This window comes from Tasmannia lanceolata, unplaced genomic scaffold (assembly GCF_043159265.1).
Source record: "Tasmannia lanceolata isolate RefF3 unplaced genomic scaffold, GAP_Taslan_0.1 ptg000016l, whole genome shotgun sequence".
Lineage (NCBI taxonomy): Eukaryota > Viridiplantae > Streptophyta > Magnoliopsida > Canellales > Winteraceae > Tasmannia > Tasmannia lanceolata.
In genome coordinates this window covers 6264752-6279138 of record NW_027518693.1, presented here as the reverse complement: position 1 = coordinate 6279138, position 14387 = coordinate 6264752, and the positions used below count along the sequence as shown (strand labels likewise).

Here is a 14387-nt window from a genome sequence, read left to right as displayed (position 1 = left end):
TGGCCCAGTGTTGACTTGAACCGTAGGGGCCGGGTCAAATTTCTAGTGACGTGGACCGGGCCCACACTGGTCTGCTGACAATCCACGTGGTCGTTGTCCACGAGAAACCTAAGCATTTGATTTTATTTAATCTTAATCCTACGGATGAGATGTCTATTCAGCATGGAACTACGACCACGTGGATTGCCCTTTTGCTCTCCACATGATCACACGCATTGTACATTTGTTCATAATTTAGATTTTTCAATTGGTGACTTCTATCAAAGACTATAATGTATTTGACGGAAAATTTTGAATTGATTGAAGAATCCTAGCCATCCAAATTGACTAATGTTAACTACTATCGGAATTATGTAGTTTTTGTAGTTTTCCAGGGAAACCGGGTTTTTTTTAAAAAAATTCGCAGATTCTGTCAAGCACAGACGCAGGAACGGAGATCTCGTCACGAGAAATTCCCGTGAAAATAGACACGGATGACGTGGCAGACGAGGGTGCGGACTTCTCCTAGCCTTAAAACTCGGATTGAATTCAACGGCTGAGATCCAGTAGACAGTTGGCCGGTCTCTGTCTAACCTGCGCTGGTCATCACGGATAAACTCATAATGCGCCTGTGATATCACAAAGTTTCCAACGTACAGTACACAGAAAAAGAAAAACAGTACTCTGTAGGAAAATGATATTTGCCACCCACTTTGTTGTGGGGAATTGCACTGACCAATGAAAAATCTCTATGTACAGAAGGATAGATGGAGATGGTGGAAACTATAAAAACAAGTGGGGTCATCCCCCTTTGAATTTTTGTTACTCTTACTTGATAATGGCATTCGTCTTCTGAAATTTGCTTCTACTTTCTTGAACAAGGGGCAAAATGAAATCTTCGGACCCCATGGATGCTCCTCATTTTGCTACTAGCCAAGAAAATTATACTTTAAAAATAAAGAAATTCAAGATTATGGCCATGATCGGCAACCATAAAAGTTTACTCCATGGAATAATCATAGGCCTAGGTGTGTGTGTGGGCAATGGTGGAGCCAGGATTTATACACAGGGGGGCAGGCTTCAAATTTTAAAGGGGGCTATGCCCAATTGAGTTTGGCCTATTAAGAAGTTTGGCCCAACTCAACAGAGGTAACTGCCCCCACTATGGTACATGTAGCTCCGCCCCTAGGTGTGGATGTGGGCGAGGGGGCGCAGAGAGAGAGAGTTCATAAAAAATAGTTAAAGTGAAAACAATGGGTGGATTTCACCTGTGGCGTTACCTTTCTCCTTTTTATGAAGGGTTGACTCATTCACTATGCATTTTAACCTCATCCCATCACAAAAAGGTGAGAGGGCAATGGAGGTTAATCACATAATCAACCTCAAAAGCAATAACTACTTAAACTTAATTTTTGAGGCATTTGCTAGGAACCACTGCAGAAGGCATTTGGCGGACTGGCTGTTGCATGAGAGAGCAGCCACATTGGCTCAGATTTTGCCTTACTCATTTAATTCATCTGAGGTCTCTCATGCAATAGCCGGTCCCCAAATTGCCTATTGCGATGGTCCGTAGCAAATTCCTTTGAATAATGATATGGTAACTGTGAGTAAAACCGAACAAATAGCCTTTTCACACTATAGAGATCTTAGTTCCTGATTTTTTGGCTTTTAATTTCTCAAAATGGCAAAACTACCCTCCCATGCCATGGGGCGTGGAGGGATCGGTTAGGTTCCACTCCTGATTTCCCCTGCAACACTCAGAAATTTTTATTTTCCTGATTTATAGGAATATTTCATGCTCCTCTCACGCCCATCCCCTCAGGTTTCCCAAGTCCCGTCTATCTACTTAGAAGCTTTTAATGCTTCCCAAACTCCCATCCTCTTAAATTTCTTCATCTTCCGCCACAATTGTGCCCATTTGAAAGAGTGAATTACATAAAACTCCTGTTAAAAAAAAGTGGAAGTCTAAACTGAAGGGAGCCTTGCAAAAAAGAGGTAAAAGGGCTTTCCTATTGGCTACACATCACCATCATGCCATCATGCATTAATAATGTCTGAAAAGTCAAACATGATGATGATGTGCAGCCAATGGGGAGCCCTTTCACCTCTTTTTTGCAAGGGATCCCTTCAGTCTAGAATTCCTCAAAAAAAAAATTAAGCATGATGAAAAACTAGGGAAGTGATATTTACACCCCTTTTGATCACCAGGGACACCCAGTGTCCATTTCAACGCAAAAAGTAATCTCTAATCACACCTGTAAAAAGTTATCTCTAATCACCACTAAGGGTGTCAATTTTGGCTCGGGCTCGGAGGCTCGCTCGAGCTCGGCTCGAATCCTTAACGAGCCGAGCCCAATTTAGGCCAGGCTCGGCTTGTTAATGCTCGTTAAGAATTTAATATATATATATATATATATATATATATATTATATTAATTTATACATTAAAAGGGTTGTCCAGGGAGTGAAAGGACGGGGGGGGCAAAATATGTCACTTCATTTTTGGAAACCTATTTGTTACTAGGACCACCCCCCATAGTGTAAAAAGAGTAGTCAAATTACACTAGTAGGGCTGTCCACGGAAGATGAGGGGTGTGAACATAATACAACCCGAGCTCGGTAAGGCTCACGAGCCGCTCGCGAGCCGAGCCGAGCCGAGCCCGAGCTTGGTTCGAGCCCGAGGCGAGCTTTTGAGCTTAACGAGCCGAGCCGAGCCTAGGCTCGGCTCGTTTACACCCCTAATCACCACCTCACCTTAAAACCTTTTATAGCCCAACAAAAACCCAATTCCAATGTAACTCCACTTGCTTTAATTTGGTGTGAAAACAAAGAACAAAACTTCGCTCCTCAAAGTTAAGTAGGAAACTGCTCCTCAATTCTACCTGCGCTCTTTAGACAAAATATGAAAGCACTCTAAAACTGAATCCGTGGAAGCTCACAATATCCCCACGTAAATATAAGGGGGAACCATTTCATGGTAAACCATTTCAGAGCAATTTACTTACCCTGGATTGGTTTACCTTTGAATTGATTTCAGTTAAATTAAGGGGTATTTGATTTCCAGTGTTTTAGTGTCTGCATATAGCAGGGGGTAAATGTAAACATTCCTAAGTTGTCCATTTTACACCAATTAGATCAATTGGCGTAGGATCATTTTTTAGATAAGATATTTGGGCCACAACTTATCTGCAATGGGACCATTAAAGAAATGGTTTGAATTATCTAAATAAGTGTGCTCCACTGTATATATGGTGTATACAAATAAATGAATGGTTTGGATCATAGAAATAAGTGGCCCCACTTCATGATCCACTTGATCCATAGTAATATTTTTATTACTTTGAATCTTTTTAAGTCAAACTTTAAGCATACATCAAATAGATTGGAGGGCTAGGATCATCACTCGAAAATATTTTTGGCCTATAACCTGTCTACGATAAGAACTAATAAATGAATGGTTTAGACTGCATAGTTAAGGGTCTTGATGCGTGCGAACCACCATCTTCTTGAGAAACATTGGGGTCGGACAACATTTCCCAAGAGCTCTACCATTTGTGCTAAAGATCCAACTATAGTGTTTAATAAGTTCGCGATGCAAATTAGTTGGCTGGAAGTTAGTGGAATGATCTGTATTTCAACAGCTGAACTCATATGATTTTAGAACACTACCATTGATGCAACTGACCCAATCGATGTTGGAAGATGGCATTAACTAGTTGTCTTTGAATCTGTGTATGAGAGAAATTTGGGAATCCTAAAACTAAGAGAGAAATCACATGTCTCTGAAGATTATATTCAATCAGGTCTGTTGCAGTATCTGTGTTGTATTTCGGCTCAATTTGAAAATAATTAAGACATGAACAGCAACCACCCCAGTAGATGCCTAACAGTAGCATTTAAATAAAGATAGTAAAACTAAATTAATCAGCTCTATTGCAGTATCTGATGCCTTCATATCCACAACACAATCTATGATCTCATAAACCTTAGAATGCAATCACAACTCTTGTACAGCATTCCCTTTTGAACCAAAATACTTCAATCATATGCCCCAAAAGGGTGGTACTATCTTCTAGATCTTCAGTCAAGATTGCAAAAGTTTTTTGGTGGTTTCTTTCATGTTTTTACGAGTGACTCTCGAGGTAGATAGTGAAAACAATATTTATGTTTGGATTGGTGAATGTAATGGGATAAGAGGAAAATTTTGCGAACTCTTCTTTAGCAGGGCCTGGAGTTACTTCCTAGGCCATCTTATGTTGAAGCTATATGGGACTCCTGGTCCCTTCTCTATGTAAATACAGTTTAAATATAAATACATTTGGTCATCTTTCAAAAAAATAAAATAAAATACTTCAATCCTCTGTTGCAATGCATAACCAATGATCAAACAAAATGCTAATCATATAATACTTAAAATAAAAAATAAAAATTCACAATCAATGATCAAACAAAATGCTAATCATCTGGTTCTTAAAAATCATAGAAAATGCATAACTGATGATCAAACCGAGCACTAGTCATGTAGTGCTAAAAACTAAAATATCCCCTTTGGTTGCAAACAGTACGGGGAGGGCAGCTATGTTTCTGCTATAGGTAAGTTCAGATTCCTAAGTTAAATTTGTAAGGGAAACTAAGGGTTAGTTTTGGATATATATATACGTTTATATTTGGACATTTGGTGTCATATACACATCAAAATTATCAGATATATTGGAAGTTTAAGATGGTAATAGTGCTCTTTTAGAGGCAATGAGGATGTGAAGTCCCTTGAGAATAGGTGTGTCACAAGACAATTGCTTTCATCAGGGGATTCTGCCCCCCACCCCCTTCTGAAAAATTCTTATGCTCTCTCTCTCTCTCTCTCTCTCTCTCTCTCTCTCTCTCTCTCTCTCTCTCTCTCTCTCTCTCATGGAGATTCTTACTTGTAAAAAAATTGCAAATTAATGTGCCTGATATCTTCTCATATTTGATTTGTTTGGACTTTGGTATCTGTTTACTGCATAGAAATGCCCTTGAACATTATAAACAAACTTCCTTTATAGATTTTACAATGTGCTTTATCTGAATATAATTTGCACTAGAATCAAACTAAATCTTACAATTTATGATCTAGTTTTACTATTTACAACAAAAAAAAGTTTTACTAGTTACAAACAATGTAACTTACCGAACTTCGGTCTTAACTGAGCTTTAACGTCCCATGTCTGATGCTGCATGTAGTTATTTGATAATATCTGTACTTTCTTGTGTCTTTATTTGTTATCTAGTTACCAACTCGATTTTTTCTACTGTCTTCCCTTTAGTAGATTCTACTATTTGTAAGTAACATTAGGTTTGGATTAGTGATAGAAGCTAAAAGCATTCTCTCTAAAAAAAGATAGAATAAAACATATGTTTCTGTGATGTTTGCAGGACTCCCATGCATGTGTGGTGTCCTAACCTGTGATGACATGGATCAGGTAAAACTACAATGTGCAACTTATTTTTCTGTCCTTGTAAGTTTAAGATCTAATTTGATGGTTGATCAAGCATGCAGATGGTGCTCTCTCTATTATAACTTTGCTGCAAAAACAAAATAAGCAACCAGTGATTGGGAGATGTTACTTATCTTGCATATTTAGGTTTTTTTTTCTTCTACTTTCCAAGTTGTAATCAATGGAGATGTAGTCAAAGTAATTTTCAACTTAAATGATTTACTCTCCCTTTAAACTATGAAGAAAGAGGTTGGTTCATACTCACATTTGAATGAGGAAACTGATCCCAACATTTTCCCCCTCTAATTCTGCCCTGGTACCCAATTCACCCCCTTGATTTCGTTCCTTTCTTTGAATCAAGTGTTGGAATTTGACGGAATGGCAAGAAGATAATTACTGAAGTAATGTTCACCATTTGATCAAGGGAAATGATATATTTGCCCCCTTTTCTTCGCCGGGCCACCCCAATATAGTGTAAAAAGAGTAGTCATGACTCATGAATACACTTGAATACACAAGAGGGGGTGACCCGGTGAAGTCAAGGAGGTTTATATATCAATTCTCTTTGATCAATTTCATTATTGGATCCATAGCGGGTGCATTTCTTGTCCAATTTAAAATGGCAATACGAAAGAGACGAATGACCCTTTAACAATACTTCATCAAACTTCTTATCATTCAGCTTCTGCAGTGTCATTTACATTATTTCATAACCATAATCCTTTCTCGACTATGGTTCAGAACACATTCCTTAGGATGTTTTTCTTCAGGTGATATGATCCTTGTCCATCTGATTTCGCCTACGAAATTCGATAGCCAGTTGGCTAACAAAATGCCTTCCATTGGATCAGAAAAAACAGATATCTCTATTTAGGACTACAATTAAAACTGAATGAAGGACACATTCATTAGAAGCATAGATCCTATGTCCTTAATTCCCACTGGAATCGATGAGTTGTTGCTAATTTCTACTACAATTGAGTATCTTAATTTGTAACTTGACCAATTAAGAAATCCTACTTCCCTATCCTCATCCCATACTTGTTAAAAGAGGACGTGTCCTCTATATCAGAAGAGGTAAACACGGCATGAAATATCAAGGAGAATGACAGATTGAGGATTGATGGGGACCACAAACCAAGGAGTGTCATCGAAGCTCCAATGGGACCCACCAGCCGTAGCCATCACCCCAGAAAAAAAATCTCAATACTAATTGAAAGCGCCTCATTTAAGAAAAATCAAGAATCTTGGCCCTTGAAAGAGGTTGACCTGGTGCCAATTAATTTGTTGATCCAGCTGGTTGACACCTCTAGATGAATTTGAAGAAGTATGTAACAACATATCATGGTCCGCTGAAGATATGGGCCCCATCATCAACATACGATTGTCGTCTAGCGGAATTCGAGCGGGGATTTCAACCCAAGCTTGAATTCCTTACACCAAATTAGGGGTCCAACTTAGGGGTCCAACTTGGGTCGGATTGATCGGGTTGAGTCCAACCCTGACCCAAACTGAGATAGCATTCCCTCAAACCTAACCCAAACCAACCCGAGCACCGGGTTGATGATGGTCAACCTTAACGCAACTCCCCTCTACTCTCTCAACCATAAACCAACCCATCTAACCCGAAAACAGGTCGGATTGAGTTGGGTTGGTTCAGGTTCACCTTGGGCCAAACAAAAAAATATAATAACCCAATAAAAATTAAAATTTCTATTAAAATTAGAGGACGGTCGGATTCGGGCCGGACCGGGTGGGGTTGCCAAGGCCTCAACCCTAACCCGACCCAAAATTAAATCGGGTTGGCTTTTCCCAACCCAAGGAAATGCCAATCCAACCCGAGCCAAAATCGGGTTGAACCCATTGGGTTCACGTTGAGCCCGACCTAAGTTGCACCCTTACTCCAAATGAATAGAATTGCCCATTGGAAAGGCCCATCAAATGCTTATTGGGAATTTCGGATCCCTAACCAAAGCTTACCTTGCATAATTGGGCCAGGTCTGATTTGGGCCCATTTACAGTTTTGACAAAGGTAACGCTACAGAGCAATTCAGCATGACACTATTCATGATTCCATGTGGCATTATAGGGAACTGCGACATGGCAATTATATGGTGCATAGTTATGGTACAATCAAATTTAGGATGGGCAGCCGAAATTTTAGGACCGAAAACGACTGGTTGTTAAATACCTCCAAACTCTAATTTTGTTTATATCTTAAAACCGACCATTAGAAGGTATTTTGATAGTAATTCGTATACCTCCGTCGTTTTAGAGTTATGCTACCCTCACTCGCGCAGCAATATTTTTTTGTTTGTACAGAGCAGTTTGTCAATTGTCCCACCCCTAGCAGTTTTGGTGAGACCTGCCCCACCTCACGGCTATAAAGTCCATTTGGACAGTGGGTCAAGACCATCTGTTCATTGTGGGACCCTTCTCTTTTGAATGGATTATTTTCTCGTTGAATTGGACAGTGCTATTTGGAAGCATCCATCCTGATCAACTAGCACAATTTTGCGGTGGCCTAGCAGATCAAAGGCCCCAAATGCCCCCGATTCCTGTGACATGTACTACGGACCCGCGAGCAAAATAGAAGTTTTGCTAGAAACTTGGGTTGGGTTGGGTCGGGTCGGGTTGAGCTTTTGCTAAAAAGTGAATAGGAATCAACCCGATCCCGGCTCCATTTTAAGGTCAAAGCTCAACCCAAATTCCCAAAAATCGACCCGAGTTGCACCCCTAGAGTGGGCGTAGCATACCTTTGATAAATAAACATATAACAAAACAAATTTTGTCCTCCAGCAGACAAACTTTGTATAGGTTTCAGACGTCAGCAATTTATGGAGATATGAGCCTCGTGAACGTATTAAAAAGTTCTAAGAACAAGACAATGCCATGGACAAATACTCGAACCAATTTTGCCAGCAATTAAATGGACAAGGTATCTTTCTGGTAGAGTTGATGGGGTCCACAGTGTAAGAAATACTCGCAGGCAACCTATGGTTGTGAGACACGTGGCCGGCTGTTTTTAAATCTAATTTAGAATGGATAGAGAGTGATCCCACCTCACAAGCCCGTTATAGACAAGGAAAGAATTTGTAAATCAAACACCCCTTAAAGTTTTTTTTCAAAATCATTTGTTTTGTGGTCAGAACAAGTTTTGGAAAATGTTTTCTTAGAGTTGTTTAGGAAAAAGAAAAGCTCTTATTTGAAAATTTTGCTTTTTGATTTTGCTTTTCGAAAGAGTGTAAAAGTGCATTGAAAAGATAGTCCCACATTGCTTTGGAGAAAAGTTGGAGATGGGTACATATCACTTTACCCATTCATTTCTCTTGTTTAAGTGCACATTGGGTCTTTAGCCATGGGCTCGCGCGTAGCGTGGGCTATGGGGCCCATATTGTTGCTTTTTTAGGCGCACTTTGGAGCCTTTAATTTTTCCAGATTTGATCCTAGCCATTGGATCTAGACCAGGTTGGATCTGTCGAGTGGATAGACTGAGTTGTTTGGTCCATTCGGTCGGGTTGGGCCTTGGGTTCGGGTGCAACGGTTGGCCCAGCGGGCCTAGTACACTCCAACGGCTAGTGCCCAGTCAGGTGAGATCTGGGCTGTTGGATCGATGGGTTGCGATCTGGATCGTGAGGAGTCACTTCCCAATGGTCAATAAGCGAACGGGTATGATTCGAACCGTAGATTTGCGATCGGTCGCGATCTAATGGTTACGGGGAATGACGGGTTTTAAATACCCCAATAGTCACTCCAGGATTAATCTGGATCGTTAAATCGCAAATAGGCGCGATCTAATTACCTGAATTCAAACCGAACTGGAAAGACACTGTGAAGGTTACTTTTCATAATGAAAAGACACTAGAGGGTCTATAAAAATGGTAGACCCCAGCCATTTAAATACATAAACGAATCTACCCATTTCTGGTGCAATTCTAAAACTTCCAGTGCATTTTTACACTGTTTTCTATCCCACCAAAGTCCATTTTACATACTGTATTCACTATTATTTCTCTTTTACACTATTTTCTATCCCACCAAAGTCCTTTTTATATATTGTTTTCACTATTATTTCTCTAATTATTGTTATACTGCAAAAACAGTAATTAGACATGGGTTGGTATTCTCTATGGGCATTTCGGATTTGACTCCACTTGTGCATACCGTCGTCAAATATTAGTAGGAATTTCCTACTGGCTTCATTCTATATTAGAGGCAGTTCGCAGATCCCCCTTGTACACTTCTTGTGGTGCGAAATTTTTGTCTTAAGGAAAGCGATTTCGCGCCTTGAGGCAAATAAATATTCCAACAGAAACAATTATTCTCCAACACCAAATAAATATGGGCCCACCCTGTGACCCAAGTACTAGACAAATGGGCCTTCATTAGTATGTAGTTTATACAAAACAATCTAACTTAAATTCATCTTCTCACTAACTTGTCCCCAAGATACCTCTCTCTCTCTCTATAAAATGGTGTGTTCTTCCTTCATTCTTTCCTCCCCACTCCCCTTCCTTCATTCTTTCCTCCCCACTCCCATATCATCTTAATTATTCTCTTAATTGAATAGAGTAGGCGCGCACCTCGATCAATGTCTAGCGGAAGGTCAAGAAGTTCAAGGATCACAGAAGATGAGATCAATGATCTCGTCTCTATACTACAAGCTCTACTACCAGAGCTACAACGTACGAGCACTGACAAGGTAGGTTATGGTGCTTGGATTATATTTTCACTCATTAGTCTTGTGGAGTACAATTAAGAATACTAAATAGAAGTCAAGAGTGTGAGTAGCTACATTAGCAATGCAGGTAATGTCGTCCTAAAGCTCAAAGATTGCTACTTAACAAACTGAATGATTCATATCGAAAAGTTATAACATAGAATAACCCATTATAAATTTAATATCAAGTTCAGTCCTTTTGAAATCTAAAGATATTCTAATTTCAATCTCCTTAATTTAAGGGTAGCTAACATTCTAGAGTACCAATTTTAAAAGGAGTGTCACAACTCTTAGAGAAGCTCTTTAAAAGGTTGTGAATTTTATCTCTAAAGATGTTTTGAAGGTTGTTTACAAATGGGTAAATTAAGTCAGACCAAGGTGTTCCATAAATTGACGTCTTTTGCTCTTAATTTTGCAATCAATTTTTGATCGATTTGATGTTATGTGCATAATTGATTAAACTTCGTTTAACCATCATTTGATTTGTTTCAGGTATCGTCGTCTAGGGTTCTAAAGGAGACCTGCAAATACATCAAAGTTTTGCAGAGAGAGGTCGAAGACTTGTCTGAGAGGCTCTCAGGCTTACTCGACACCATGGACAGTAGCAGTGCTCAAGCAGAGATAATTAGGAGTTTACTCTTTTAGTCTCTCTCTACATGTATTGTCTTCTTTCATCTTCTATCTAGGTTGGTTAGACCCGCCATGAGTTTGATTTGAATCAAAGTCATCATTTTGAAGAGAAATGAAAGTATCTATGTTGGAAGTCTTCATCCACTGCTAAATGAGCTTTAGTCAGCAAGGGTTTGAATCTTCTTTGGTGAACATAAAATATTAAGAGATAGAGAATATGGTTAGGTAGGGACTTCATCTATGTTACATGAGAAGTAGACACAGATAGATACAAAACTGATGCACTAACCGAGAAAAGGGCACTCAAATTTTATATCATGGAAATAACTAAAAATATGAAGTGAGTCTGTACAAGAGTAGAGACAAATCTGTCGCCTTCCAAGAAAATAATTTATATGCAATATAGGGTGCAAGTAACAACAACTCACCTACCAAAAGTTTTAAATATTCAGAGTTCGAGACAGCAATGTCCGTGTAACACACCTAAAGTGATATTTTATGCGTAATCTTGGCTTGAATCTCCACTGATATTAGCCTGTGAATGACTAATAAAAGTAACCTCTCTCTCTCTCTCTCTCTCTCTCTCTCTCTCTCTCTCTCTCGTTGTTTACTCAAAATGACTTTATTTTCAGGAAAAGACTAATGAAAGGAGTTGGAAATGCAGTTATTTTAAAGTATATGATTAACAGAAGGGGTGAAATGCTGAGAAAATACTACTTTTATTTTTTCCTATGGTAAATTGGGAATTTCTTAGGGGAGTGATATATCGGCCCCCCCCCCCCCCCCCCCCCCAAAGAGAAATCGTTAACTTTTATGCTTTTGGAGTTAACGGTTGCTTCTCCACTCCTTCAGAAAAGTTAACGAAAACTGTTAAAGGGGGGCGGATATCACTGCACATTTCTTGTTGACCTTTTTAGCATGGAAAATGTTAGAGACTTACCGACTTCTCCAAAAGCTTAAGTTGTTGGAGAACGCGTTATTTATTCTTTTATACTTTAACACTCCCCCTCACGTGTGGCCCCTCTTTCTTTGGGTTGGCCTACACGTGGCACATGTGGCCCCACTTCTGGCTTGACCATTTCATGTGGATTTTTTACATCAAGGAGATTCGAACTCAGGACCTTTGCTCTTATACCATGTTAAAAACTTACCGGCTTCTCCAAAAGCTTAAGCTGTTGGAGAAGGCGTTATTTATTCTTTTATACTTTAACAAAAAATGTTAAAAAGGAAATCATGGTTAGCTCCCTTGTAAAAGACAATGAACCCCACTTATGCTACTCGCATTTGATCTGATAATTCAAAGCTGAGAACACCAGCAATTTAATCAATGCTTAGGATGAACTAAATATGTAAGGCACCTCGAACAGCTCTCTCATGAAGATAGCAATAGTCTACGTCGATATGCTTAGAAAAATAGGATTTGTGACAAAGAACCGCTGGTATTGTCACACTGGTATTGTCACAATATAGCGATAGTCGAGTGTCAAGACAAACAGCAAGATCAGTGCAAAAAACTTGCACTCAACTTATGTTAGCGGTGGTGGCCGGAACCCTATACTCTGATTTGGAATTAGAGCTCAAGACTCTATAGGTTGCTTTTTAGAGCCACACAGAATAAATTCGTGCCCTAAGAAAATATATCCACCAGTAGTAGAGCACCGATCATTAGTAACCTAGACCAATTGGCATATTAGAAGGAACGGCCGGTGAGATCGCGAGATACATGAAAAATGAAATACATTAGATTGCTTCCACACATGTTGTAGTGGGTTTGTGCATGAATTGACCAAATTATCCTTTTATACAGTATGATCCCCGTGTGCCACCTTATCATTGATCCCTCCACCTAGGTTAAGACGACAACTCTCCTTACATCAAATCGTAAGAAATACCCTTTGATTAGAGTGCCTTTGGATTGTCGGAATTAGATGCTAGAATCGACATCAGAGGATTGTCGGAATCAGGCACTAGAATCGGCACCCTATTTTGATTCCACCGGATTTCAACATTTAGTTCAATAAATTGAATGGAAGAGAAAGGCAGACATGACATGGGAAGGTGGAAAATGCGGAATCTGTTTTCCTTCCCAAATGGGGTATTCTTACTAGGGAAATGATCTCTGCGCCAGTGTTTTGATAAACATGTGCTCCACTTATTTGTCGTGTAGTATTTAAAGGGATGTCTGAGGATATTACGGTTCTCAAAAAGCTCTGACGGTTCTCAAGAGCGCATGTTTATCAAAACATTGGAGCGGTGAAATCTTATTATTATTATTATTAATATTGTTGTTGTTGAATGATATTCTCATTATTAATCAATCAGACTGCTTGAATATTTGAAAAATGAGTTCTCTGTTTCATTGAATTTATTTTCAAAATTGAAAACATCAACAGTCTAATCTTGGAAATTTTCTCCCCCCATGAACTTTAGTTTCCCAGTATCTGTCCCCTAGGTCACTCATCACCGATACGGAGTGCCTTACAAGAGGGTGATGTTGAATGTAAGGACGGTCTTGATCAACCTTGGTCGAATGATCCCAGGTTCTAGATTCATCAAACCCGGTCTAGATCAACCTTCATCGGATGATCCCCTTGATCCATCAAACTTTATTTTAGGATTCTGCCAACTAAATCTTAGCCGTGGGTTTTATAATTTGGGGTGGGCTCATGATCTTCTGCAAGATCAATGGTATCAATTGAAACATATAGATCCCCGTAGCGGTAGGGTCGTAGGGACCTAGGACAGAACAAAACAAATATAGCCAACTGACACCTCAGTTCTCTAACCTTATCATTCTAGGACAGGACACTGCCACTTGTCACAATAATCGTATTTCTTAGAACCGCTTCAGAAACGTACGTGGCGGTGCCACGTCAACTATCCCAATTAACATTCTGGAGACTCAGTTGCCACGTCAAACACGAACAAATAAATAATTAAATAAAGGCAAATGTTATCAGCACTACAGTATTTTGATGAGGGCACTCCTCACTTTATTAAAAGTAGTACGGTACGGACCGCACCATAGGATGATCCAAACCGTCCATTAGATGGGCCACAGCCTAAATAGGTTTTGCCCCAAAAATCATTGCTATAGATCTATCCTAACCGTCAGATCTGAATGTTAGAGGGTTGATGATAACCCTCTATAGATCGGACGGTTAGGATCAACCAATGGAAATGATTTTTGAGCCACAACCTATTTAGGGTGTGGCCCATCTAATGGACGGTGCATACGTTTGCACCTCATTGTTCGAATATTTGCACCCTGATGCTTTTATTTTTAAAGCTTATCTCCCTGTTGGGAATTTGTTGGGAATTTTTTAGTGTGTGAGATATCTCAACCCTTGGATCATCAAGGATTAGATGAAAGGTTGTTTGATTTTATAAGATGTTAGGTAGATTAGGCAAGTAGTTTAGATTAAGCACTAGTCACTGTTAATGAAAAATATCTAAAAGTCGTCTGCATAGTTCATTAACGTGGAAGAAAAGACAAACACGAGGACGAAACCGTAGTTGGAAAATTTAAGGGTGATATTTAATTATTTATTATTTTGCCCTGTGATAAATGTCTTCTTGGCTGAA

The 14387-nt window shown here is 39.4% G+C and overlaps 1 pseudogene; it reads left to right on the top strand.

Moving 5' to 3' along the window:
• Positions 1–10028: 10028 nt before the first annotated feature.
• Positions 10029–10817, top strand: LOC143848919 (transcription factor ILI6 pseudogene; annotated as a pseudogene).
• The last annotated feature ends 3570 nt before the right edge of the window (positions 10818–14387 follow it).